The sequence below is a fragment of the Atta cephalotes genome, assembly GCF_000143395.1.
Source record: "Atta cephalotes unplaced genomic scaffold scaffold00032, whole genome shotgun sequence".
In the NCBI taxonomy this organism is placed as follows: domain Eukaryota; kingdom Metazoa; phylum Arthropoda; class Insecta; order Hymenoptera; family Formicidae; genus Atta; species Atta cephalotes.
The window spans coordinates 1,957,340-1,962,790 of record NW_012130096.1 but is presented as its reverse complement, the minus strand read 5'-3'; the positions used below and the strand labels follow the sequence as shown (position 1 = coordinate 1,962,790).

Here is a 5,451-nt window from a genome sequence, read left to right as displayed (position 1 = left end):
ACTAACTACTAACTAACTAATTAAATTAATTTACTTTACTAGTACGTCTAAGTACGATACACTAACTACATAATAATTAAAGTAACGAAGTAAAGAAAGTAATATATATATATATATATATATATATATATATATAAAAGCACTTTTTAACATTTTGCAGGCGTTGCTATGCTACTTGGAAATAATTATAAAAGAACGTAAGAAAAGATGATGTGACAATTTTCCAGATGCCAAAATGTACCGGTAAACTTTGTGTAAAAGTATTTTCTCATTGTTTGAAAGCACAGTGGTTTTGAAAAACTTAAATATTATATCTATTTTATATCGGATAGCAAAAATAAATTTTCTTTCAATTTTGATAAATTGAAAAGACATTATATCTTCTGCAATATTCAAAGACAGCTAAATACAATTACGCTCAATCTGCAATAGAAACGTGACAGACATTTTGTCTTGTTTGAAACTCATGCACATATGTTCATGTCCTAGTAAGAAGACTGATGTTACAACGTCGGAATATTTTTAAATGTTTCCTGCTTACATAATAAGGTACATATCCCGTTAGAAAAACTTACGGATTCAAGTTCAACATTAGGAGTCATCAAAAGGATTATCGTTGACAGTATGATACATCCATTCCACAGCCTTTCTTCTTAATAATATTATACTTTTTGTAAAGAAAGAATGACAGTCTCAAAATTCCTATGAAATATCTAAACGATGTAGTATATCAAGTGGTTGATGCTGTAACATGACTTTACTAATAAGAGGGAAATTAAAAATCAAGACTTACTTCTGTTTCAGCTTAACTTTGATGTTGGTTTTTGTGGTGATAGTATCAAGGAATCCCTGATGAGAGTGGTGTGACGTTTTAGACTAGATGACATGTTTGTCAGTACCGATAATTTTGGCTTGACAGCAAATCAAATTTCTTCAGTTAATTACCTAGTTTATTATTAAAAATTTATTATTTCTCCCAATGTCTTCCTATCTCTTTAAAACTAAACGAAAAACAAACATATTTCAATACTTCAAATAAATATCGCAGTTTTTTATCCATTTCTTCATTTTGCATTTTCTATTTCTTTTTATAACTTGCAATTTTCATAAAACAATGAGATTTAAAAATATACTTAATAAAAATTTAATAGTATAAGTATTATGTTTACAATTATGTTTATAATTAATAAGTTAATATAAGTATTATTCCCAGCACAATCTCTATTTATATAATAATATAATTGTGATTGCACAAATACTATCCAAACTATAATATTAACTATTGATCATTGGAAGGATACAAGCACGGTAAAATACAACAACCGAAAACTGTATAATCTTTAAAATAAGTGCCAGTATTCTTAAAAGGAACTATGTAAAACCATAAATTTCGTAAATAACATTTACCAGGAGAAGCTCTTCAGAGAGAAAACATATATCTTGCTGGCTCAAAAAACAAGATTGCATGCTCTTCGCATCACGAACAAAAACAGCCTTCGTAATTTCGCAGGTATTTCGTACCAGGAGGAATTATATTTACAACAACTTTGTATTTCAGTCATCAGCAAATTTTCAATTTCACCAAATTTAAGTGATTAAAGTCTTACATTTTGTCACGCAATTGCACGCTGTGATGAATCAGTCTCTGATCTTGCAGCTGAAGCAAAACGTTTGTAACATTTGAGCAAAGATATATATCATATACTTCAGCGTTTCCCTAATTTCGTTAATCTGTAATACGAATAATCGAAAATACGATACTTTAAACAAAATATGATATTTTAATCTCTCGCTTTAGTCTCTTAACTATTAACCATATAAGTGTGAGTAACGTAAGACAATCTGCGAATAACATGAAATACGCGAATAAAAATACCAAGTTGAATTTCAATGATAAATAAACTGCATGTACTTATAGTAGAATAATGCTCATTATTACAGTTATTATCAGCATTTGTACGGCAAAGCAATGCAAAAGAAGTCTTCAAAAATCTCTGCTAATCTGCCCAGATGAAAACAATTTTAAAGTACAAATAGATAATTTCTTTTTTTTCTTTATATGTGTGCACACGTTCTAATTAATGTAATATTGCTCACCATAAAGCGTCAGTGTGCATAACGGAGATTTTCCGTCATCGTAGATTTTTCGATCATTCGGATAATTATTCTCGGCATCGTTACGACTATTACATGATACCATCTCAAGATGAAATCTGCAAGTATTTAGGCGACAACTTCGCTCTCCCAATCAATCATGTTGAAACATAGCAAAAAAAATACTGGTTTTTCGTACCCAACCAAAGCAAGGAGACTGCAGATATGTTCGCTGTAAACCAAAAACATGCAATCGTGTGCGAGTACGGCAATTAGAACTATCCGCACGCACACAATAAACATAATGTAGAAATAATATTTTTCTTTGTAATATTTTCCACAAAGTAATAAGCGTTATAGATATAGATCGGGATTCATTGAGAGGTAACATGATGTTCAGTAATTTAGATACGAGGGTAATTAATATAATACCCACAAAAGCAAATACTGTAAAAAAATCAAATAATCATCCGTTAATTCATCCGTTAAATCCATTAAAATAAAAATGATATCGAATTTATCCTTATAGGAATATGCCAAAGAAAACAATTTTACGTTTTCATAATTTTATATTCCTCCGCACTATTCAATTTCTCCTAATCGTCGCAGTAAGATTTTTTAGAAATCTAGGAACACTGTTAATGTTGATATTAATCCGACAATCATAAAAGACCGGATCACGAAGAATAATAAAATAAGAATAATAAAAGAAGAGTATAATAAAATAATCATTTTTTGATCAATTTATAATAATTTCGGTATAACATACTTTATTACTGTTATTAACATACTTTATTACTGTTAAACTGACATGTGCATATTTTCAAGACAAAAGTCATAACCATCAACGCTGGATATAATTAATAGAATACATCGCACGTTTCCGTCACAGAAAAATTTGAGCCACCTAAAAGAAGCTTACCTATTTTAGACGATTTATGATGCAGTTTCTGCAGGAAAAATTTATAATTTTATTTTTATATGCCATGTATTTTGATACGCGTGCATTATATTAATATATATTTTTTATTTTATGAAATAATTATCGCTTTATAGAAATTAATAGATATAATTCGACAAAATAAACTATGTTATATATAGGGAAGATCGGGGATAGTAGACTCATTTTTCAGTTTCGAATTTACACACACGAAATTAAGAGATTACTTATCAAAAAATGAATTCTACACTACTACATACATTTGACTACATGACACAATTACTACATACATTTGACTATCTAATAATATTTTAATAATAATATTTTAATAATATTTTAATAAGAGAAAATTGTTTAATAATAAGAGATAACTATATGAAAAAAATGTATTTTTCTAATGCATTCAATCTGATTGAACTAGACCGCGATAAGGTGATTAATGGTATGGGATGACTTGATTAACATTATTAAAAAAGATTAATATTTAATTTAATTAATAAATTTAATTTATTTAATTTATTTTAATTAAATAAAAGGTGTATATTTAATCTTTACAAAGCTTTCATAAAAGTGTATTTTAAACATAAATGTATTTGTAAAACTTTTATAAAAATGCATTTTAAACACAAATATATTTATAAAATAAAAAAGTATAACTTTGTATTAGATAAATAACATCTTTAATCTAATCCGAATCACAGTTATCCGAATTACAGTTATAATAAGTTACCCTTTATTTAGAATACCACCTTGAGCAAAAAGTTCTCGGAATTATCACTAGGTGATGCTCTGAGTCAACTGATTTGAGTTCTGTTTTTTTGGTTAGGTTGCCACATCTATCATTGACATTCCCACCAAATTTCACCATAGCTTGTAAAAGTTACGCCGTCTTGAGTACATCTACCTCTGCACGTATTTTCGATTTTTCGACAGTTTTAAAAATGGAGTTGAATTTGCAACAACGAGTTTGTATTAAATTTTTAAAAATGGATTCAATGGTGTGAAAACTTTGGAAATGTTGAGAAACTGATTTTTTTCTGTTCGATCGAATCAAAAAACCATTACAGGGAACGCGTTTTAACAGCCGAAAGGAGATAATGGAAAAATCGAAGACGGCTCTGATGGCTATACCGACAATAGAGTTCCAGAAATGTTTCGAGAGCTGGATCAAGCGCTTAAATGCGTTGCAGTCGATGGGGAATACTTTGAAGGGGACAATCACTTTTGATGAATAAAACTTGTATTTTGAATTTTCTGAATGAATTCGGGAAACTTTTTGATCAAGGTAGTATGTCTATACATGTTTATAAAATTATCTTTTTAATTATTCTTAATGTTTTCACATTATTATTACTATTTCTATTACACTTAAAAGTAATTTTACAAAAAAAAAGAAGGATATATGAACATATCGTGACGTGAGGGAACCAAACTTATAACATTTTCCACTAAATCTCTTTAGAAGTATGAAACATTGTCATTCTTTTTTCAAGAAGTGAAACATTTTCACTCTTTTTCAAAATTGACTGTATTTTCACTCTTTTATAGTGAGATTTCATTCCAAGAAATTTAAGAGTAGGTACTATCAGAATCGTCACTAAATTAGTCATATATCCATTCATTTTTTAAAAATATGGACATTATACGATACAAAGACAGATAAATAAAAAAAATCTGTTGGACTTTGTTAAGTAAGAACTACATTTACTATATAAATGGAAATCAAATATCTTTAGACAATTATATATAAAAACTTTAAAAATAAAAATATTCACTTACGTGTACGATTTTTTTAAATTGTAGCGTAATTTCTAATACAGACGCGTCCGTCCCGAGATCTCACAACAGATTGAGCGACAGTCGCCGCTGAGTATTCAGACACAATTACGCGTGTCTCATGTTTATAAGGTAGCCTCGATTATTCTACTTACCTCTATAGTTTACTGATTCCGGTCTTCCGTACTCTGTGTATTTTACCGATGTGAACCTGGCGCTTAACTTTATCAAAAATAAAAATTAATACTGCAGGCCGTTTGTACTTCGTTTGTACTTGTTTGTACCGATAATTATTTCGTTTGTACCTCAAACAGTTAAACAAAACAATTAAAAAGTGAAAAATAAAAAATGGCCAGCGCGCAACTTTAAAATTTTTTAATTTCATTTATGCCATTCGAAAGAGAATCGTTTGTACCCGTTTGTATCTCTCTTATTTTCATTTGTAGCTCAAAGGGTTCGGAGATACAGCGATTTCAAAATTTCATAAATGCGTCAAGAGGGTAAGTCGGTCATTTTTAAAGATAACGAAATGGGACCAATGGCATTCGAAAGAGAATCGTTTGTACTCGTTTGTATCTCTCTTACTTTCGTTTGTGCCTCAAAGGATTCGGAGATACGGCGCGTTTCAGTTTTTGCGCAAC

The 5,451-nt window shown here is 29.3% G+C and overlaps 1 pseudogene; it reads right to left on the bottom strand.

Annotated features, from left to right (window-relative positions):
- Positions 1–1,286: 1,286 nt before the first annotated feature.
- Positions 1,287–5,451, bottom strand: part of LOC105621287 — a 7,187-nt pseudogene continuing 3,022 nt past the window's right edge.